This window comes from Oncorhynchus mykiss, unplaced genomic scaffold, assembly GCF_013265735.2.
Source record: "Oncorhynchus mykiss isolate Arlee unplaced genomic scaffold, USDA_OmykA_1.1 un_scaffold_356, whole genome shotgun sequence".
Taxonomy (NCBI): Eukaryota; Metazoa; Chordata; class Actinopteri; order Salmoniformes; family Salmonidae; genus Oncorhynchus; species Oncorhynchus mykiss.
This window is the reverse complement of record NW_023493804.1, coordinates 105,035-127,079: the sequence shown is the minus strand read 5'-3', so window position 1 is coordinate 127,079 and position 22,045 is coordinate 105,035. Positions and strand designations below refer to the sequence as shown.

At 42.5% G+C, this 22,045-nt stretch overlaps 23 non-coding genes across 23 annotated transcripts; all 23 read left to right on the top strand.

Moving 5' to 3' along the window:
• The first annotated feature begins 477 nt into the window (after positions 1–477).
• Positions 478–549, top strand: trnap-ugg. The gene has a single exon. It is a non-coding gene; the product is annotated as a tRNA-Pro (tRNA).
• Positions 550–1,407: 858 nt separating this feature from the next.
• Positions 1,408–1,479, top strand: trnap-ugg. The gene has a single exon. It is a non-coding gene; the product is annotated as a tRNA-Pro (tRNA).
• Positions 1,480–2,342: 863 nt separating this feature from the next.
• Positions 2,343–2,414, top strand: trnap-ugg. The gene has a single exon. It is a non-coding gene; the product is annotated as a tRNA-Pro (tRNA).
• An 863-nt stretch (positions 2,415–3,277) lies between these two features.
• trnap-ugg lies at positions 3,278–3,349 on the top strand. The gene has a single exon. It is a non-coding gene; the product is annotated as a tRNA-Pro (tRNA).
• Positions 3,350–4,207: 858 nt separating this feature from the next.
• trnap-ugg lies at positions 4,208–4,279 on the top strand. Its single transcript has one exon. It is a non-coding gene; the product is annotated as a tRNA-Pro (tRNA).
• An 858-nt stretch (positions 4,280–5,137) lies between these two features.
• On the top strand, positions 5,138–5,209 carry trnap-ugg. Its single transcript has one exon. It is a non-coding gene; the product is annotated as a tRNA-Pro (tRNA).
• An 863-nt stretch (positions 5,210–6,072) lies between these two features.
• Positions 6,073–6,144, top strand: trnap-ugg. The gene has a single exon. It is a non-coding gene; the product is annotated as a tRNA-Pro (tRNA).
• Positions 6,145–7,007: 863 nt separating this feature from the next.
• Positions 7,008–7,079, top strand: trnap-ugg. The gene has a single exon. It is a non-coding gene; the product is annotated as a tRNA-Pro (tRNA).
• Positions 7,080–7,937: 858 nt separating this feature from the next.
• Positions 7,938–8,009, top strand: trnap-ugg. The gene has a single exon. It is a non-coding gene; the product is annotated as a tRNA-Pro (tRNA).
• An 863-nt stretch (positions 8,010–8,872) lies between these two features.
• On the top strand, positions 8,873–8,944 carry trnap-ugg. Its single transcript has one exon. It is a non-coding gene; the product is annotated as a tRNA-Pro (tRNA).
• Positions 8,945–9,807: 863 nt separating this feature from the next.
• Positions 9,808–9,879, top strand: trnap-ugg. The gene has a single exon. It is a non-coding gene; the product is annotated as a tRNA-Pro (tRNA).
• An 863-nt stretch (positions 9,880–10,742) lies between these two features.
• Positions 10,743–10,814, top strand: trnap-ugg. Its single transcript has one exon. It is a non-coding gene; the product is annotated as a tRNA-Pro (tRNA).
• Positions 10,815–11,677: 863 nt separating this feature from the next.
• On the top strand, positions 11,678–11,749 carry trnap-ugg. The gene has a single exon. It is a non-coding gene; the product is annotated as a tRNA-Pro (tRNA).
• Positions 11,750–12,612: 863 nt separating this feature from the next.
• Positions 12,613–12,684, top strand: trnap-ugg. Its single transcript has one exon. It is a non-coding gene; the product is annotated as a tRNA-Pro (tRNA).
• Positions 12,685–13,547: 863 nt separating this feature from the next.
• Positions 13,548–13,619, top strand: trnap-ugg. The gene has a single exon. It is a non-coding gene; the product is annotated as a tRNA-Pro (tRNA).
• An 863-nt stretch (positions 13,620–14,482) lies between these two features.
• trnap-ugg lies at positions 14,483–14,554 on the top strand. The gene has a single exon. It is a non-coding gene; the product is annotated as a tRNA-Pro (tRNA).
• Positions 14,555–15,417: 863 nt separating this feature from the next.
• Positions 15,418–15,489, top strand: trnap-ugg. Its single transcript has one exon. It is a non-coding gene; the product is annotated as a tRNA-Pro (tRNA).
• Positions 15,490–16,352: 863 nt separating this feature from the next.
• Positions 16,353–16,424, top strand: trnap-ugg. The gene has a single exon. It is a non-coding gene; the product is annotated as a tRNA-Pro (tRNA).
• An 863-nt stretch (positions 16,425–17,287) lies between these two features.
• Positions 17,288–17,359, top strand: trnap-ugg. Its single transcript has one exon. It is a non-coding gene; the product is annotated as a tRNA-Pro (tRNA).
• Positions 17,360–18,222: 863 nt separating this feature from the next.
• On the top strand, positions 18,223–18,294 carry trnap-ugg. The gene has a single exon. It is a non-coding gene; the product is annotated as a tRNA-Pro (tRNA).
• An 858-nt stretch (positions 18,295–19,152) lies between these two features.
• trnap-ugg lies at positions 19,153–19,224 on the top strand. The gene has a single exon. It is a non-coding gene; the product is annotated as a tRNA-Pro (tRNA).
• Positions 19,225–20,704: 1,480 nt separating this feature from the next.
• trnap-ugg lies at positions 20,705–20,776 on the top strand. Its single transcript has one exon. It is a non-coding gene; the product is annotated as a tRNA-Pro (tRNA).
• An 858-nt stretch (positions 20,777–21,634) lies between these two features.
• On the top strand, positions 21,635–21,706 carry trnap-ugg. Its single transcript has one exon. It is a non-coding gene; the product is annotated as a tRNA-Pro (tRNA).
• Positions 21,707–22,045: the final 339 nt, after the last annotated feature.

Sequence of the window (22,045 nt, the reverse complement as noted above, 5' to 3'; positions counted from 1 at the left end):
TTTTGACAAACATTGCTCTCGCTCTGCCACATTTCACCAAAAATGCAGAGGTGTAACATCAGCAGTTATGGTAGGACTGAGAAGCATCCAGTGCAAAATGTGTGACATTTCTAATTTAAAACTGAGAGATTCCAATGTTTTTTTGTTTTTTTATTCACATACCGGTGCGTCAATCGGATCAAATGAAATGAGATCCAATTGATTTTGATGTCTACTTTTTAATTGTTATAATCTATATTTAGCTCTTTCTTCATTTGTTTCTTGCTGTTACAGCTAATGAAGATTGAATCTGAAAGACTCAGGAGATGAATTACAGAGTATTTGAACTGAAACCTGGTCAACTGCTTGGAAGATAGCTATGCTCACAAGTATACCACCAACACTCACGTGATCCACTGTGGCCTGGCAACATCGACCTGTCAATGCATATTCTCACCGTCATTGCTGGCGACTGCAAAACAATGTCTTGAAATAAATGGCTCGTTGGTCTAGGGGTATGATTCTCGCTTTGGGTGCGAGAGGTCCCGGGTTCAAATCCCGGACGAGCCCTTTTGAAGAGCCTTTAACAATACAGGCGGATCTTGGGCAACTGGTTGGAGGGGCGACTGCTACCACTGGAGCGCAGGACCAGGTGGACAAGTGATTAAGGTAATGGACTGCTAATCCATTGTGCTCTGCACTAGTGGGTTCAGCATCGCACAACATGTATTAAGTTCTTCCTTGGTTAAAAAACCTGTCCTTTTACCGGGACATAGGTTACCTTCAGACGAGTCCCTTGACACTTGTGGGGGTCGTAGAGCAAAACTGAGAACAGCATTGTGTTTGTGAGAGTCTCCCCTTTCCAAAGAATGGGCAAACTATTTTGTAGGTCAAACCGTTCTGAAGCTATAGACATTTGTATGAGAAGACAGATTTTAGGGATGTGTCATGTTTTGACAAACATTGCTCTCGCTCTGCCACATTTCACCAAAAATGCAGAGGTGTAACATCAGCAGTTATGGTAGGACTGAGAAGCATCCAGTGCAAAATGTGTGACATTTCTAATTTAAAACTGAGAGATTCCAATGTTTTTTTGTTTTTTTATTCACATACCGGTGCGTCAATCGGATCAAATGAAATGAGATCCAATTGATTTTGATGTCTACTTTTTAATTGTTAAAATCTACATTTAGCTCTTTCTTCATTTGTTTCTTGCTGTTACAGCTAATGAAGATTGAATCTGAAAGACTCAGGAGATGAATTACAGAGTATTTGAACTGAAACCTGGTCAACTGCTTGGAAGATAGCTATGCTCACAAGTATACCACCAACACTCACGTGATCCACTGTGGCCTGGCAACATCGACCTGTCAATGCATATTCTCACCGTCATTGCTGGCGACTGCAAAACAATGTCTTGAAATAAATGGCTCGTTGGTCTAGGGGTATGATTCTCGCTTTGGGTGCGAGAGGTCCTGGGTTCAAATCCCGGACGAGCCCTTTTGAAGAGCCTTTAACAATGTGAGACAGGCGGATCTTGGGCAACTGGTTGGAGGGGCGACTGCTACCACTGGAGCGCAGGACCAGGTGGACAAGTGATTAAGGCAATGGACTGCTAATCCATTGTGCTCTGCACTAGTGGGTTCAGCATCGCACAACATGTATTAATTTCTTCCTTGGTTAAAAAACCTGTCCTTTTACCGGGACATAGGTTACCTTCAGACGAGTCCCTTGACACTTGTGGGGGTCGTAGAGCAAAACTGAGAACAGCATTGTGTTTGTGAGAGTCTCCCCTTTCCAAAGAATGGGCAAACTATTTTGTAGGTCAAACCGTTCTGAAGCTATAGACATTTGTATGAGAAGACAGATTTTAGGGATGTGTCATGTTTTGACAAACATTGCTCTCGCTCTGCCACATTTCACCAAAAATGCAGAGGTGTAACATCAGCAGTTATGGTAGGACTGAGAAGCATCCAGTGCAAAATGTGTGACATTTCTAATTTAAAACTGAGAGATTCCAATGTTTTTTTGTTTTTTTATTCACATACCGGTGCGTCAATCGGATCAAATGAAATGAGATCCAATTGATTTTGATGTCTACTTTTTAATTGTTATAATCTATATTTAGCTCTTTCTTCATTTGTTTCTTGCTGTTACAGCTAATGAAGATTGAATCTGAAAGACTCAGGAGATGAATTACAGAGTATTTGAACTGAAACCTGGTCAACTGCTTGGAAGATAGCTATGCTCACAAGTATACCACCAACACTCACGTGATCCACTGTGGCCTGGCAACATCGACCTGTCAATGCATATTCTCACCGTCATTGCTGGCGACTGCAAAACAATGTCTTGAAATAAATGGCTCGTTGGTCTAGGGGTATGATTCTCGCTTTGGGTGCGAGAGGTCCTGGGTTCAAATCCCGGACGAGCCCTTTTGAAGAGCCTTTAACAATGTGAGACAGGCGGATCTTGGGCAACTGGTTGGAGGGGCGACTGCTACCACTGGAGCGCAGGACCAGGTGGACAAGTGATTAAGGCAATGGACTGCTAATCCATTGTGCTCTGCACTAGTGGGTTCAGCATCGCACAACATGTATTAATTTCTTCCTTGGTTAAAAAACCTGTCCTTTTACCGGGACATAGGTTACCTTCAGACGAGTCCCTTGACACTTGTGGGGGTCGTAGAGCAAAACTGAGAACAGCATTGTGTTTGTGAGAGTCTCCCCTTTCCAAAGAATGGGCAAACTATTTTGTAGGTCAAACCGTTCTGAAGCTATAGACATTTGTATGAGAAGACAGATTTTAGGGATGTGTCATGTTTTGACAAACATTGCTCTCGCTCTGCCACATTTCACCAAAAATGCAGAGGTGTAACATCAGCAGTTATGGTAGGACTGAGAAGCATCCAGTGCAAAATGTGTGACATTTCTAATTTAAAACTGAGAGATTCCAATGTTTTTTTGTTTTTTTATTCACATACCGGTGCGTCAATCGGATCAAATGAAATGAGATCCAATTGATTTTGATGTCTACTTTTTAATTGTTATAATCTATATTTAGCTCTTTCTTCATTTGTTTCTTGCTGTTACAGCTAATGAAGATTGAATCTGAAAGACTCAGGAGATGAATTACAGAGTATTTGAACTGAAACCTGGTCAACTGCTTGGAAGATAGCTATGCTCACAAGTATACCACCAACACTCACGTGATCCACTGTGGCCTGGCAACATCGACCTGTCAATGCATATTCTCACCGTCATTGCTGGCGACTGCAAAACAATGTCTTGAAATAAATGGCTCGTTGGTCTAGGGGTATGATTCTCGCTTTGGGTGCGAGAGGTCCCGGGTTCAAATCCCGGACGAGCCCTTTTGAAGAGCCTTTAACAATACAGGCGGATCTTGGGCAACTGGTTGGAGGGGCGACTGCTACCACTGGAGCGCAGGACCAGGTGGACAAGTGATTAAGGCAATGGACTGCTAATCCATTGTGCTCTGCACTAGTGGGTTCAGCATCGCACAACATGTATTAATTTCTTCCTTGGTTAAAAAACCTGTCCTTTTACCGGGACATAGGTTACCTTCAGACGAGTCCCTTGACACTTGTGGGGGTCGTAGAGCAAAACTGAGAACAGCATTGTGTTTGTGAGAGTCTCCCCTTTCCAAAGAATGGGCAAACTATTTTGTAGGTCAAACCGTTCTGAAGCTATAGACATTTGTATGAGAAGACAGATTTTAGGGATGTGTCATGTTTTGACAAACATTGCTCTCGCTCTGCCACATTTCACCAAAAATGCAGAGGTGTAACATCAGCAGTTATGGTAGGACTGAGAAGCATCCAGTGCAAAATGTGTGACATTTCTAATTTAAAACTGAGAGATTCCAATGTTTTTTTGTTTTTTTATTCACATACCGGTGCGTCAATCGGATCAAATGAAATGAGATCCAATTGATTTTGATGTCTACTTTTTAATTGTTATAATCTATATTTAGCTCTTTCTTCATTTGTTTCTTGCTGTTACAGCTAATGAAGATTGAATCTGAAAGACTCAGGAGATGAATTACAGAGTATTTGAACTGAAACCTGGTCAACTGCTTGGAAGATAGCTATGCTCACAAGTATACCACCAACACTCACGTGATCCACTGTGGCCTGGCAACATCGACCTGTCAATGCATATTCTCACCGTCATTGCTGGCGACTGCAAAACAATGTCTTGAAATAAATGGCTCGTTGGTCTAGGGGTATGATTCTCGCTTTGGGTGCGAGAGGTCCCGGGTTCAAATCCCGGACGAGCCCTTTTGAAGAGCCTTTAACAATACAGGCGGATCTTGGGCAACTGGTTGGAGGGGCGACTGCTACCACTGGAGCGCAGGACCAGGTGGACAAGTGATTAAGGTAATGGACTGCTAATCCATTGTGCTCTGCACTAGTGGGTTCAGCATCGCACAACATGTATTAAGTTCTTCCTTGGTTAAAAAACCTGTCCTTTTACCGGGACATAGGTTACCTTCAGACGAGTCCCTTGACACTTGTGGGGGTCGTAGAGCAAAACTGAGAACAGCATTGTGTTTGTGAGAGTCTCCCCTTTCCAAAGAATGGGCAAACTATTTTGTAGGTCAAACCGTTCTGAAGCTATAGACATTTGTATGAGAAGACAGATTTTAGGGATGTGTCATGTTTTGACAAACATTGCTCTCGCTCTGCCACATTTCACCAAAAATGCAGAGGTGTAACATCAGCAGTTATGGTAGGACTGAGAAGCATCCAGTGCAAAATGTGTGACATTTCTAATTTAAAACTGAGAGATTCCAATGTTTTTTTGTTTTTTTATTCACATACCGGTGCGTCAATCGGATCAAATGAAATGAGATCCAATTGATTTTGATGTCTACTTTTTAATTGTTAAAATCTACATTTAGCTCTTTCTTCATTTGTTTCTTGCTGTTACAGCTAATGAAGATTGAATCTGAAAGACTCAGGAGATGAATTACAGAGTATTTGAACTGAAACCTGGTCAACTGCTTGGAAGATAGCTATGCTCACAAGTATACCACCAACACTCACGTGATCCACTGTGGCCTGGCAACATCGACCTGTCAATGCATATTCTCACCGTCATTGCTGGCGACTGCAAAACAATGTCTTGAAATAAATGGCTCGTTGGTCTAGGGGTATGATTCTCGCTTTGGGTGCGAGAGGTCCTGGGTTCAAATCCCGGACGAGCCCTTTTGAAGAGCCTTTAACAATGTGAGACAGGCGGATCTTGGGCAACTGGTTGGAGGGGCGACTGCTACCACTGGAGCGCAGGACCAGGTGGACAAGTGATTAAGGCAATGGACTGCTAATCCATTGTGCTCTGCACTAGTGGGTTCAGCATCGCACAACATGTATTAATTTCTTCCTTGGTTAAAAAACCTGTCCTTTTACCGGGACATAGGTTACCTTCAGACGAGTCCCTTGACACTTGTGGGGGTCGTAGAGCAAAACTGAGAACAGCATTGTGTTTGTGAGAGTCTCCCCTTTCCAAAGAATGGGCAAACTATTTTGTAGGTCAAACCGTTCTGAAGCTATAGACATTTGTATGAGAAGACAGATTTTAGGGATGTGTCATGTTTTGACAAACATTGCTCTCGCTCTGCCACATTTCACCAAAAATGCAGAGGTGTAACATCAGCAGTTATGGTAGGACTGAGAAGCATCCAGTGCAAAATGTGTGACATTTCTAATTTAAAACTGAGAGATTCCAATGTTTTTTTGTTTTTTTATTCACATACCGGTGCGTCAATCGGATCAAATGAAATGAGATCCAATTGATTTTGATGTCTACTTTTTAATTGTTATAATCTATATTTAGCTCTTTCTTCATTTGTTTCTTGCTGTTACAGCTAATGAAGATTGAATCTGAAAGACTCAGGAGATGAATTACAGAGTATTTGAACTGAAACCTGGTCAACTGCTTGGAAGATAGCTATGCTCACAAGTATACCACCAACACTCACGTGATCCACTGTGGCCTGGCAACATCGACCTGTCAATGCATATTCTCACCGTCATTGCTGGCGACTGCAAAACAATGTCTTGAAATAAATGGCTCGTTGGTCTAGGGGTATGATTCTCGCTTTGGGTGCGAGAGGTCCTGGGTTCAAATCCCGGACGAGCCCTTTTGAAGAGCCTTTAACAATGTGAGACAGGCGGATCTTGGGCAACTGGTTGGAGGGGCGACTGCTACCACTGGAGCGCAGGACCAGGTGGACAAGTGATTAAGGCAATGGACTGCTAATCCATTGTGCTCTGCACTAGTGGGTTCAGCATCGCACAACATGTATTAATTTCTTCCTTGGTTAAAAAACCTGTCCTTTTACCGGGACATAGGTTACCTTCAGACGATTCCCTTGACATTTGTGGGGGTCGTAGAGCAAAACTGAGAACAGCATTGTGTTTGTGAGAGTCTCCCCTTTCCAAAGAATGGGCAAACTATTTTGTAGGTCAAACCGTTCTGAAGCTATAGACATTTGTATGAGAAGACAGATTTTAGGGATGTGTCATGTTTTGACAAACATTGCTCTCGCTCTGCCACATTTCACCAAAAATGCAGAGGTGTAACATCAGCAGTTATGGTAGGACTGAGAAGCATCCAGTGCAAAATGTGTGACATTTCTAATTTAAAACTGAGAGATTCCAATGTTTTTTTGTTTTTTTATTCACATACCGGTGCGTCAATCGGATCAAATGAAATGAGATCCAATTGATTTTGATGTCTACTTTTTAATTGTTATAATCTATATTTAGCTCTTTCTTCATTTGTTTCTTGCTGTTACAGCTAATGAAGATTGAATCTGAAAGACTCAGGAGATGAATTACAGAGTATTTGAACTGAAACCTGGTCAACTGCTTGGAAGATAGCTATGCTCACAAGTATACCACCAACACTCACGTGATCCACTGTGGCCTGGCAACATCGACCTGTCAATGCATATTCTCACCGTCATTGCTGGCGACTGCAAAACAATGTCTTGAAATAAATGGCTCGTTGGTCTAGGGGTATGATTCTCGCTTTGGGTGCGAGAGGTCCCGGGTTCAAATCCCGGACGAGCCCTTTTGAAGAGCCTTTAACAATACAGGCGGATCTTGGGCAACTGGTTGGAGGGGCGACTGCTACCACTGGAGCGCAGGACCAGGTGGACAAGTGATTAAGGTAATGGACTGCTAATCCATTGTGCTCTGCACTAGTGGGTTCAGCATCGCACAACATGTATTAAGTTCTTCCTTGGTTAAAAAACCTGTCCTTTTACCGGGACATAGGTTACCTTCAGACGAGTCCCTTGACACTTGTGGGGGTCGTAGAGCAAAACTGAGAACAGCATTGTGTTTGTGAGAGTCTCCCCTTTCCAAAGAATGGGCAAACTATTTTGTAGGTCAAACCGTTCTGAAGCTATAGACATTTGTATGAGAAGACAGATTTTAGGGATCTGTCATGTTTTGACAAACATTGCTCTCGCTCTGCCACATTTCACCAAAAATGCAGAGGTGTAACATCAGCAGTTATGGTAGGACTGAGAAGCATCCAGTGCAAAATGTGTGACATTTCTAATTTAAAACTGAGAGATTCCAATGTTTTTTTGTTTTTTTATTCACATACCGGTGCGTCAATCGGATCAAATGAAATGAGATCCAATTGATTTTGATGTCTACTTTTTAATTGTTAAAATCTACATTTAGCTCTTTCTTCATTTGTTTCTTGCTGTTACAGCTAATGAAGATTGAATCTGAAAGACTCAGGAGATGAATTACAGAGTATTTGAACTGAAACCTGGTCAACTGCTTGGAAGATAGCTATGCTCACAAGTATACCACCAACACTCACGTGATCCACTGTGGCCTGGCAACATCGACCTGTCAATGCATATTCTCACCGTCATTGCTGGCGACTGCAAAACAATGTCTTGAAATAAATGGCTCGTTGGTCTAGGGGTATGATTCTCGCTTTGGGTGCGAGAGGTCCTGGGTTCAAATCCCGGACGAGCCCTTTTGAAGAGCCTTTAACAATGTGAGACAGGCGGATCTTGGGCAACTGGTTGGAGGGGCGACTGCTACCACTGGAGCGCAGGACCAGGTGGACAAGTGATTAAGGCAATGGACTGCTAATCCATTGTGCTCTGCACTAGTGGGTTCAGCATCGCACAACATGTATTAATTTCTTCCTTGGTTAAAAAACCTGTCCTTTTACCGGGACATAGGTTACCTTCAGACGAGTCCCTTGACACTTGTGGGGGTCGTAGAGCAAAACTGAGAACAGCATTGTGTTTGTGAGAGTCTCCCCTTTCCAAAGAATGGGCAAACTATTTTGTAGGTCAAACCGTTCTGAAGCTATAGACATTTGTATGAGAAGACAGATTTTAGGGATGTGTCATGTTTTGACAAACATTGCTCTCGCTCTGCCACATTTCACCAAAAATGCAGAGGTGTAACATCAGCAGTTATGGTAGGACTGAGAAGCATCCAGTGCAAAATGTGTGACATTTCTAATTTAAAACTGAGAGATTCCAATGTTTTTTTGTTTTTTTATTCACATACCGGTGCGTCAATCGGATCAAATGAAATGAGATCCAATTGATTTTGATGTCTACTTTTTAATTGTTATAATCTATATTTAGCTCTTTCTTCATTTGTTTCTTGCTGTTACAGCTAATGAAGATTGAATCTGAAAGACTCAGGAGATGAATTACAGAGTATTTGAACTGAAACCTGGTCAACTGCTTGGAAGATAGCTATGCTCACAAGTATACCACCAACACTCACGTGATCCACTGTGGCCTGGCAACATCGACCTGTCAATGCATATTCTCACCGTCATTGCTGGCGACTGCAAAACAATGTCTTGAAATAAATGGCTCGTTGGTCTAGGGGTATGATTCTCGCTTTGGGTGCGAGAGGTCCTGGGTTCAAATCCCGGACGAGCCCTTTTGAAGAGCCTTTAACAATGTGAGACAGGCGGATCTTGGGCAACTGGTTGGAGGGGCGACTGCTACCACTGGAGCGCAGGACCAGGTGGACAAGTGATTAAGGCAATGGACTGCTAATCCATTGTGCTCTGCACTAGTGGGTTCAGCATTGCACAACATGTATTAATTTCTTCCTTGGTTAAAAAACCTGTCCTTTTACCGGGACATAGGTTACCTTCAGACGATTCCCTTGACATTTGTGGGGGTCGTAGAGCAAAACTGAGAACAGCATTGTGTTTGTGAGAGTCTCCCCTTTCCAAAGAATGGGCAAACTATTTTGTAGGTCAAACCGTTCTGAAGCTATAGACATTTGTATGAGAAGACAGATTTTAGGGATGTGTCATGTTTTGACAAACATTGCTCTCGCTCTGCCACATTTCACCAAAAATGCAGAGGTGTAACATCAGCAGTTATGGTAGGACTGAGAAGCATCCAGTGCAAAATGTGTGACATTTCTAATTTAAAACTGAGAGATTCCAATGTTTTTTTGTTTTTTTATTCACATACCGGTGCGTCAATCGGATCAAATGAAATGAGATCCAATTGATTTTGATGTCTACTTTTTAATTGTTAAAATCTACATTTAGCTCTTTCTTCATTTGTTTCTTGCTGTTACAGCTAATGAAGATTGAATCTGAAAGACTCAGGAGATGAATTACAGAGTATTTGAACTGAAACCTGGTCAACTGCTTGGAAGATAGCTATGCTCACAAGTATACCACCAACACTCACGTGATCCACTGTGGCCTGGCAACATCGACCTGTCAATGCATATTCTCACCGTCATTGCTGGCGACTGCAAAACAATGTCTTGAAATAAATGGCTCGTTGGTCTAGGGGTATGATTCTCGCTTTGGGTGCGAGAGGTCCTGGGTTCAAATCCCGGACGAGCCCTTTTGAAGAGCCTTTAACAATGTGAGACAGGCGGATCTTGGGCAACTGGTTGGAGGGGCGACTGCTACCACTGGAGCGCAGGACCAGGTGGACAAGTGATTAAGGCAATGGACTGCTAATCCATTGTGCTCTGCACTAGTGGGTTCAGCATCGCACAACATGTATTAATTTCTTCCTTGGTTAAAAAACCTGTCCTTTTACCGGGACATAGGTTACCTTCAGACGAGTCCCTTGACACTTGTGGGGGTCGTAGAGCAAAACTGAGAACAGCATTGTGTTTGTGAGAGTCTCCCCTTTCCAAAGAATGGGCAAACTATTTTGTAGGTCAAACCGTTCTGAAGCTATAGACATTTGTATGAGAAGACAGATTTTAGGGATGTGTCATGTTTTGACAAACATTGCTCTCGCTCTGCCACATTTCACCAAAAATGCAGAGGTGTAACATCAGCAGTTATGGTAGGACTGAGAAGCATCCAGTGCAAAATGTGTGACATTTCTAATTTAAAACTGAGAGATTCCAATGTTTTTTTGTTTTTTTATTCACATACCGGTGCGTCAATCGGATCAAATGAAATGAGATCCAATTGATTTTGATGTCTACTTTTTAATTGTTATAATCTATATTTAGCTCTTTCTTCATTTGTTTCTTGCTGTTACAGCTAATGAAGATTGAATCTGAAAGACTCAGGAGATGAATTACAGAGTATTTGAACTGAAACCTGGTCAACTGCTTGGAAGATAGCTATGCTCACAAGTATACCACCAACACTCACGTGATCCACTGTGGCCTGGCAACATCGACCTGTCAATGCATATTCTCACCGTCATTGCTGGCGACTGCAAAACAATGTCTTGAAATAAATGGCTCGTTGGTCTAGGGGTATGATTCTCGCTTTGGGTGCGAGAGGTCCTGGGTTCAAATCCCGGACGAGCCCTTTTGAAGAGCCTTTAACAATGTGAGACAGGCGGATCTTGGGCAACTGGTTGGAGGGGCGACTGCTACCACTGGAGCGCAGGACCAGGTGGACAAGTGATTAAGGCAATGGACTGCTAATCCATTGTGCTCTGCACTAGTGGGTTCAGCATCGCACAACATGTATTAATTTCTTCCTTGGTTAAAAAACCTGTCCTTTTACCGGGACATAGGTTACCTTCAGACGATTCCCTTGACATTTGTGGGGGTCGTAGAGCAAAACTGAGAACAGCATTGTGTTTGTGAGAGTCTCCCCTTTCCAAAGAATGGGCAAACTATTTTGTAGGTCAAACCGTTCTGAAGCTATAGACATTTGTATGAGAAGACAGATTTTAGGGATGTGTCATGTTTTGACAAACATTGCTCTCGCTCTGCCACATTTCACCAAAAATGCAGAGGTGTAACATCAGCAGTTATGGTAGGACTGAGAAGCATCCAGTGCAAAATGTGTGACATTTCTAATTTAAAACTGAGAGATTCCAATGTTTTTTTGTTTTTTTATTCACATACCGGTGCGTCAATCGGATCAAATGAAATGAGATCCAATTGATTTTGATGTCTACTTTTTAATTGTTAAAATCTACATTTAGCTCTTTCTTCATTTGTTTCTTGCTGTTACAGCTAATGAAGATTGAATCTGAAAGACTCAGGAGATGAATTACAGAGTATTTGAACTGAAACCTGGTCAACTGCTTGGAAGATAGCTATGCTCACAAGTATACCACCAACACTCACGTGATCCACTGTGGCCTGGCAACATCGACCTGTCAATGCATATTCTCACCGTCATTGCTGGCGACTGCAAAACAATGTCTTGAAATAAATGGCTCGTTGGTCTAGGGGTATGATTCTCGCTTTGGGTGCGAGAGGTCCTGGGTTCAAATCCCGGACGAGCCCTTTTGAAGAGCCTTTAACAATGTGAGACAGGCGGATCTTGGGCAACTGGTTGGAGGGGCGACTGCTACCACTGGAGCGCAGGACCAGGTGGACAAGTGATTAAGGCAATGGACTGCTAATCCATTGTGCTCTGCACTAGTGGGTTCAGCATCGCACAACATGTATTAATTTCTTCCTTGGTTAAAAAACCTGTCCTTTTACCGGGACATAGGTTACCTTCAGACGAGTCCCTTGACACTTGTGGGGGTCGTAGAGCAAAACTGAGAACAGCATTGTGTTTGTGAGAGTCTCCCCTTTCCAAAGAATGGGCAAACTATTTTGTAGGTCAAACCGTTCTGAAGCTATAGACATTTGTATGAGAAGACAGATTTTAGGGATGTGTCATGTTTTGACAAACATTGCTCTCGCTCTGCCACATTTCACCAAAAATGCAGAGGTGTAACATCAGCAGTTATGGTAGGACTGAGAAGCATCCAGTGCAAAATGTGTGACATTTCTAATTTAAAACTGAGAGATTCCAATGTTTTTTTGTTTTTTTATTCACATACCGGTGCGTCAATCGGATCAAATGAAATGAGATCCAATTGATTTTGATGTCTACTTTTTAATTGTTATAATCTATATTTAGCTCTTTCTTCATTTGTTTCTTGCTGTTACAGCTAATGAAGATTGAATCTGAAAGACTCAGGAGATGAATTACAGAGTATTTGAACTGAAACCTGGTCAACTGCTTGGAAGATAGCTATGCTCACAAGTATACCACCAACACTCACGTGATCCACTGTGGCCTGGCAACATCGACCTGTCAATGCATATTCTCACCGTCATTGCTGGCGACTGCAAAACAATGTCTTGAAATAAATGGCTCGTTGGTCTAGGGGTATGATTCTCGCTTTGGGTGCGAGAGGTCCTGGGTTCAAATCCCGGACGAGCCCTTTTGAAGAGCCTTTAACAATGTGAGACAGGCGGATCTTGGGCAACTGGTTGGAGGGGCGACTGCTACCACTGGAGCGCAGGACCAGGTGGACAAGTGATTAAGGCAATGGACTGCTAATCCATTGTGCTCTGCACTAGTGGGTTCAGCATCGCACAACATGTATTAATTTCTTCCTTGGTTAAAAAACCTGTCCTTTTACCGGGACATAGGTTACCTTCAGACGATTCCCTTGACATTTGTGGGGGTCGTAGAGCAAAACTGAGAACAGCATTGTGTTTGTGAGAGTCTCCCCTTTCCAAAGAATGGGCAAACTATTTTGTAGGTCAAACCGTTCTGAAGCTATAGACATTTGTATGAGAAGACAGATTTTAGGGATGTGTCATGTTTTGACAAACATTGCTCTCGCTCTGCCACATTTCACCAAAAATGCAGAGGTGTAACATCAGCAGTTATGGTAGGACTGAGAAGCATCCAGTGCAAAATGTGTGACATTTCTAATTTAAAACTGAGAGATTCCAATGTTTTTTTGTTTTTTTATTCACATACCGGTGCGTCAATCGGATCAAATGAAATGAGATCCAATTGATTTTGATGTCTACTTTTTAATTGTTAAAATCTACATTTAGCTCTTTCTTCATTTGTTTCTTGCTGTTACAGCTAATGAAGATTGAATCTGAAAGACTCAGGAGATGAATTACAGAGTATTTGAACTGAAACCTGGTCAACTGCTTGGAAGATAGCTATGCTCACAAGTATACCACCAACACTCACGTGATCCACTGTGGCCTGGCAACATCGACCTGTCAATGCATATTCTCACCGTCATTGCTGGCGACTGCAAAACAATGTCTTGAAATAAATGGCTCGTTGGTCTAGGGGTATGATTCTCGCTTTGGGTGCGAGAGGTCCTGGGTTCAAATCCCGGACGAGCCCTTTTGAAGAGCCTTTAACAATGTGAGACAGGCGGATCTTGGGCAACTGGTTGGAGGGGCGACTGCTACCACTGGAGCGCAGGACCAGGTGGACAAGTGATTAAGGCAATGGACTGCTAATCCATTGTGCTCTGCACTAGTGGGTTCAGCATCGCACAACATGTATTAATTTCTTCCTTGGTTAAAAAACCTGTCCTTTTACCGGGACATAGGTTACCTTCAGACGAGTCCCTTGACACTTGTGGGGGTCGTAGAGCAAAACTGAGAACAGCATTGTGTTTGTGAGAGTCTCCCCTTTCCAAAGAATGGGCAAACTATTTTGTAGGTCAAACCGTTCTGAAGCTATAGACATTTGTATGAGAAGACAGATTTTAGGGATGTGTCATGTTTTGACAAACATTGCTCTCGCTCTGCCACATTTCACCAAAAATGCAGAGGTGTAACATCAGCAGTTATGGTAGGACTGAGAAGCATCCAGTGCAAAATGTGTGACATTTCTAATTTAAAACTGAGAGATTCCAATGTTTTTTTGTTTTTTTATTCACATACCGGTGCGTCAATCGGATCAAATGAAATGAGATCCAATTGATTTTGATGTCTACTTTTTAATTGTTATAATCTATATTTAGCTCTTTCTTCATTTGTTTCTTGCTGTTACAGCTAATGAAGATTGAATCTGAAAGACTCAGGAGATGAATTACAGAGTATTTGAACTGAAACCTGGTCAACTGCTTGGAAGATAGCTATGCTCACAAGTATACCACCAACACTCACGTGATCCACTGTGGCCTGGCAACATCGACCTGTCAATGCATATTCTCACCGTCATTGCTGGCGACTGCAAAACAATGTCTTGAAATAAATGGCTCGTTGGTCTAGGGGTATGATTCTCGCTTTGGGTGCGAGAGGTCCTGGGTTCAAATCCCGGACGAGCCCTTTTGAAGAGCCTTTAACAATGTGAGACAGGCGGATCTTGGGCAACTGGTTGGAGGGGCGACTGCTACCACTGGAGCGCAGGACCAGGTGGACAAGTGATTAAGGCAATGGACTGCTAATCCATTGTGCTCTGCACTAGTGGGTTCAGCATCGCACAACATGTATTAATTTCTTCCTTGGTTAAAAAACCTGTCCTTTTACCGGGACATAGGTTACCTTCAGACGATTCCCTTGACATTTGTGGGGGTCGTAGAGCAAAACTGAGAACAGCATTGTGTTTGTGAGAGTCTCCCCTTTCCAAAGAATGGGCAAACTATTTTGTAGGTCAAACCGTTCTGAAGCTATAGACATTTGTATGAGAAGACAGATTTTAGGGATGTGTCATGTTTTGACAAACATTGCTCTCGCTCTGCCACATTTCACCAAAAATGCAGAGGTGTAACATCAGCAGTTATGGTAGGACTGAGAAGCATCCAGTGCAAAATGTGTGACATTTCTAATTTAAAACTGAGAGATTCCAATGTTTTTTTGTTTTTTTATTCACATACCGGTGCGTCAATCGGATCAAATGAAATGAGATCCAATTGATTTTGATGTCTACTTTTTAATTGTTAAAATCTACATTTAGCTCTTTCTTCATTTGTTTCTTGCTGTTACAGCTAATGAAGATTGAATCTGAAAGACTCAGGAGATGAATTACAGAGTATTTGAACTGAAACCTGGTCAACTGCTTGGAAGATAGCTATGCTCACAAGTATACCACCAACACTCACGTGATCCACTGTGGCCTGGCAACATCGACCTGTCAATGCATATTCTCACCGTCATTGCTGGCGACTGCAAAACAATGTCTTGAAATAAATGGCTCGTTGGTCTAGGGGTATGATTCTCGCTTTGGGTGCGAGAGGTCCTGGGTTCAAATCCCGGACGAGCCCTTTTGAAGAGCCTTTAACAATGTGAGACAGGCGGATCTTGGGCAACTGGTTGGAGGGGCGACTGCTACCACTGGAGCGCAGGACCAGGTGGACAAGTGATTAAGGTAATGGACTGCTAATCCATTGTGCTCTGCACTAGTGGGTTCAGCATCGCACAACATGTATTAATTTCTTCCTTGGTTAAAAAACCTGTCCTTTTACCGGGACATAGGTTACCTTCAGACGAGTCCCTTGACACTTGTGGGGGTCGTAGAGCAAAACTGAGAACAGCATTGTGTTTGTGAGAGTCTCCCCTTTCCAAAGAATGGGCAAACTATTTTGTAGGTCAAACCGTTCTGAAGCTATAGACATTTGTATGAGAAGACAGATTTTAGGGATGTGTCATGTTTTGACAAACATTGCTCTCGCTCTGCCACATTTCACCAAAAATGCAGAGGTGTAACATCAGCAGTTATGGTAGGACTGAGAAGCATCCAGTGCAAAATGTGTGACATTTCTAATTTAAAACTGAGAGATTCCAATGTTTTTTTGTTTTTTTATTCACATACCGGTGCGTCAATCGGATCAAATGAAATGAGATCCAATTGATTTTGATGTCTACTTTTTAATTGTTAAAATCTACATTTAGCTCTTTCTTCATTTGTTTCTTGCTGTTACAGCTAATGAAGATTGAATCTGAAAGACTCAGGAGATGAATTACAGAGTATTTGAACTGAAACCTGGTCAACTGCTTGGAAGATAGCTATGCTCACAAGTATACCACCAACACTCACGTGATCCACTGTGGCCTGGCAACATCGACCTGTCAATGCATATTCTCACCGTCATTGCTGGCGACTGCAAAACAATGTCTTGAAATAAATGGCTCGTTGGTCTAGGGGTATGATTCTCGCTTTGGGTGCGAGAGGTCCTGGGTTCAAATCCCGGACGAGCCCTTTTGAAGAGCCTTTAACAATGTGAGACAGGCGGATCTTGGGCAACTGGTTGGAGGGGCGACTGCTACCACTGGAGCGCAGGACCAGGTGGACAAGTGATTAAGGTAATGGACTGCTAATCCATTGTGCTCTGCACTAGTGGGTTCAGCATCGCACAACATGTATTAATTTCTTCCTTGGTTAAAAAACCTGTCCTTTTACCGGGACATAGGTTACCTTCAGACGAGTCCCTTGACACTTGTGGGGGTCGTAGAGCAAAACTGAGAACAGCATTGTGTTTGTGAGAGTCTCCCCTTTCCAAAGAATGGGCAAACTATTTTGTAGGTCAAACCGTTCTGAAGCTATAGACATTTGTATGAGAAGACAGATTTTAGGGATGTGTCATGTTTTGACAAACATTGCTCTCGCTCTGCCACATTTCACCAAAAATGCAGAGGTGTAACATCAGCAGTTATGGTAGGACTGAGAAGCATCCAGTGCAAAATGTGTGACATTTCTAATTTAAAACTGAGAGATTCCAATGTTTTTTTGTTTTTTTATTCACATACCGGTGCGTCAATCGGATCAAATGAAATGAGATCCAATTGATTTTGATGTCTACTTTTTAATTGTTATAATCTATATTTAGCTCTTTCTTCATTTGTTTCTTGCTGTTACAGCTAATGAAGATTGAATCTGAAAGACTCAGGAGATGAATTACAGAGTATTTGAACTGAAACCTGGTCAACTGCTTGGAAGATAGCTATGCTCACAAGTATACCACCAACACTCACGTGATCCACTGTGGCCTGGCAACATCGACCTGTCAATGCATATTCTCACCGTCATTGCTGGCGACTGCAAAACAATGTCTTGAAATAAATGGCTCGTTGGTCTAGGGGTATGATTCTCGCTTTGGGTGTGAGAGGTCCTGGGTTCAAATCCCGGACGAGCCCTTTTGAAGAGCCTTTAACAATGTGAGACAGGCGGATCTTGGGCAACTGGTTGGAGGGGCGACTGCTACCACTGGAGCGCAGGACCAGGTGGACAAGTGATTAAGGCAATGGACTGCTAATCCATTGTGCTCTGCACTAGTGGGTTCAGCATCGCACAACATGTATTAATTTCTTCCTTGGTTAAAAAACCTGTCCTTTTACCGGGACATAGGTTACCTTCAGACGATTCCCTTGACATTTGTGGGGGTCGTAGAGCAAAACTGAGAACAGCATTGTGTTTGTGAGAGTCTCCCCTTTCCAAAGAATGGGCAAACTATTTTGTAGGTCAAACCGTTCTGAAGCTATAGACATTTGTATGAGAAGACAGATTTTAGGGATGTGTCATGTTTTGACAAACATTGCTCTCGCTCTGCCACATTTCACCAAAAATGCAGAGGTGTAACATCAGCAGTTATGGTAGGACTGAGAAGCATCCAGTGCAAAATGTGTGACATTTCTAATTTAAAACTGAGAGATTCCAATGTTTTTTTGTTTTTTTATTCACATACCGGTGCGTCAATCGGATCAAATGAAATGAGATCCAATTGATTTTGATGTCTACTTTTTAATTGTTAAAATCTACATTTAGCTCTTTCTTCATTTGTTTCTTGCTGTTACAGCTAATGAAGATTGAATCTGAAAGACTCAGGAGATGAATTACAGAGTATTTGAACTGAAACCTGGTCAACTGCTTGGAAGATAGCTATGCTCACAAGTATACCACCAACACTCACGTGATCCACTGTGGCCTGGCAACATCGACCTGTCAATGCATATTCTCACCGTCATTGCTGGCGACTGCAAAACAATGTCTTGAAATAAATGGCTCGTTGGTCTAGGGGTATGATTCTCGCTTTGGGTGCGAGAGGTCCCGGGTTCAAATCCCGGACGAGCCCTTTTGAAGAGCCTTTAACAATACAGGCGGATCTTGGGCAACTGGTTGGAGGGGCGACTGCTACCACTGGAGCGCAGGACCAGGTGGACAAGTGATTAAGGCAATGGACTGCTAATCCATTGTGCTCTGCACTAGTGGGTTCAGCATCGCACAACATGTATTAATTTCTTCCTTGGTTAAAAAACCTGTCCTTTTACCGGGACATAGGTTACCTTCAGACGAGTCCCTTGACACTTGTGGGGGTCGTAGAGCAAAATTGAGAATAGCATTGTGTTTGTGAGAGTCTCCCCTTTCCAAAGAATGGGCAAACTATTTTGTAGGTCAAACCGTTCTGAAGCTATAGACATTTGTATGAGAAGACAGATTTTAGGGATGTGTCATGTTTTGACAAACATTGCTCTCGCTCTGCCACATTTCACCAAAAATGCAGAGGTGTAACATCAGCAGTTATGGTAGGACTGAGAAGCATCCAGTGCAAAATGTGTGACATTTCTAATTTAAAACTGAGAGATTCCAATGTTTTTTTGTTTTTTTATTCACATACCGGTGCGTCAATCGGATCAAATGAAATGAGATCCAATTGATTTTGATGTCTACTTTTTAATTGTTAAAATCTACATTTAGCTCTTTCTTCATTTGTTTCTTGCTGTTACAGCTAATGAAGATTGAATCTGAAAGACTCAGGAGATGAATTACAGAGTATTTGAACTGAAACCTGGTCAACTGCTTGGAAGATAGCTATGCTCACAAGTATACCACCAACACTCACGTGATCCACTGTGGCCTGGCAACATCGACCTGTCAATGCATATTCTCACCGTCATTGCTGGCGACTGCAAAACAATGTCTTGAAATAAATGGCTCGTTGGTCTAGGGGTATGATTCTCGCTTTGGGTGCGAGAGGTCCCGGGTTCAAATCCCGGACGAGCCCTTTTGAAGAGCCTTTAACAATACAGGCGGATCTTGGGCAACTGGTTGGAGGGGCGACTGCTACCACTGGAGCGCAGGACCAGGTGGACAAGTGATTAAGGCAATGGACTGCTAATCCATTGTGCTCTGCACTAGTGGGTTCAGCATCGCACAACATGTATTAATTTCTTCCTTGGTTAAAAAACCTGTCCTTTTACCGGGACATAGGTTACCTTCAGACGAGTCCCTTGACACTTGTGGGGGTCGTAGAGCAAAACTGAGAACAGCATTGTGTTTGTGAGAGTCTCCCCTTTCCAAAGAATGGGCAAACTATTTTGTAGGTCAAACCGTTCTGAAGCTATAGACATTTGTATGAGAAGACAGATTTTAGGGATGTGTCATGTTTTGACAAACATTGCTCTCGCTCTGCCACATTTCACCAAAAATGCAGAGGTGTAACATCAGCAGTTATGGTAGGACTGAGAAGCATCCAGTGCAAAATGTGTGACATTTCTAATTTAAAACTGAGAGATTCCAATGTTTTTTTGTTTTTTTATTCACATACCGGTGCGTCAATCGGATCAAATGAAATGAGATCCAATCGATTTTGATGTCTACTTTTTAATTGTTAAAATCTACATTTAGCTCTTTCTTCATTTGTTTCTTGCTGTTACAGCTAATGAAGATTGAATCTGAAAGACTCAGGAGATGAATTACAGAGTATTTGAACTGAAACCTGGTCAACTGCTTGGAAGATAGCTATGCTCACAAGTATACCACCAACACTCACGTGATCCACTGTGGCCTGGCAACATCGACCTGTCAATGCATATTCTCACCGTCATTGCTGGCGACTGCAAAACAATGTCTTGAAATAAATGGCTCGTTGGTCTAGAAAACTGAGAACAGCATTGTGTTTGTGAGAGTCTCCCCTTTCCAAAGAATGGGCAAACTATTTTGTAGGTCAAACCGTTCTGAAGCTATAGACATTTGTATGAGAAGACAGATTTTAGGGATGTGTCATGTTTTGACAAACATTGCTCTCGCTCTGCCACATTTCACCAAAAATGCAGAGGTGTAACATCAGCAGTTATGGTAGGACTGAGAAGCATCCAGTGCAAAATGTGTGACATTTCTAATTTAAAACTGAGAGATTCCAATGTTTTTTTGTTTTTTTATTCACATACCGGTGCGTCAATCGGATCAAATGAAATGAGATCCAATTGATTTTGATGTCTACTTTTTAATTGTTAAGATCTACATTTAGCTCTTTCTTCATTTGTTTCTTGCTGTTACAGCTAATGAAGATTGAATCTGAAAGACTCAGCAGATGAATTACAGAGTATTTGAACTGAAACCTGGTCAACTGCTTGGAAGATAGCTATGCTCACAAGTATACCACCAACACTCACGTGATCCACTGTGGCCTGGCAACATCGACCTGTCAATGCATATTCTCACCGTCATTGCTGGCGACTGCAAAACAATGTCTTGAAATAAATGGCTCGTTGGTCTAGGGGTATGATTCTCGCTTTGGGTGCGAGAGGTCCCGGGTTCAAATCCCGGACAAGCCCTTTTGAAGAGCCTTTAACAATACAGGCGGATCTTGGGCAACTGGTTGGAGGGGCGACTGCTACCACTGGAGCGCAGGACCAGGTGGACAAGTGATTAAGGTAATGGACTGCTAATCCATTGTGCTCTGCACTAGTGGGTTCAGCATCGCACAACATGTATTAATTTCTTCCTTGGTTAAAAAACCTGTCCTTTTACCGGGACATAGGTTACCTTCAGACGAGTCCCTTGACACTTGTGGGGGTCGTAGAGCAAAACTGAGAACAGCATTGTGTTTGTGAGAGTCTCCCCTTTCCAAAGAATGGGCAAACTATTTTGTAGGTCAAACCGTTCTGAAGCTATAGACATTTGTATGAGAAGACAGATTTTAGGGATGTGTCATGTTTTGACAAACATTGCTCTCGCTCTGCCACATTTCACCAAAAATGCAGAGGTGTAACATCAGCAGTTATGGTAGGACTGAGAAGCATCCAGTGCAAAATGTGTGACATTTCTAATTTAAAACTGAGAGATTCCAATGTTTTTTTGTTTTTTTATTCACATACCGGTGCGTCAATCGGATCAAATGAAATGAGATCCAATTGATTTTGATGTCTACTTTTTAATTGTTAAGATCTACATTTAGCTCTTTCTTCATTTGTTTCTTGCTGTTACAGCTAATGAAGATTGAATCTGAAAGACTCAGCAGATGAATTACAGAGTATTTGAACTGAAACCTGGTCAACTGCTTGGAAGATAGCTATGCTCACAAGTATACCACCAACACTCACGTGATCCACTGTGGCCTGGCAACATCGACCTGTCAATGCATATTCTCACCGTCATTGCTGGCGACTGCAAAACAATGTCTTGAAATAAATGGCTCGTTGGTCTAGGGGTATGATTCTCGCTTTGGGTGCGAGAGGTCCCGGGTTCAAATCCCGGACAAGCCCTTTTGAAGAGCCTTTAACAATACAGGCGGATCTTGGGCAACTGGTTGGAGGGGCGACTGCTACCACTGGAGCGCAGGACCAGGTGGACAAGTGATTAAGGTAATGGACTGCTAATCCATTGTGCTCTGCACTAGTGGGTTCAGCATCGCACAACATGTATTAATTTCTTCCTTGGTTAAAAAACCTGTCCTTTTACCGGGACATAGGTTACCTTCAGACGAGTCCCTTGACACTTGTGGGGGTCGTAGAGCAAAACTGAGAACAGCATTGTGTTTGTGAGAGTCTCCCCTTTCCAAAGAATGGGCAAACTATTTTGTAGGTCAAACCGTTCTGAAGCTA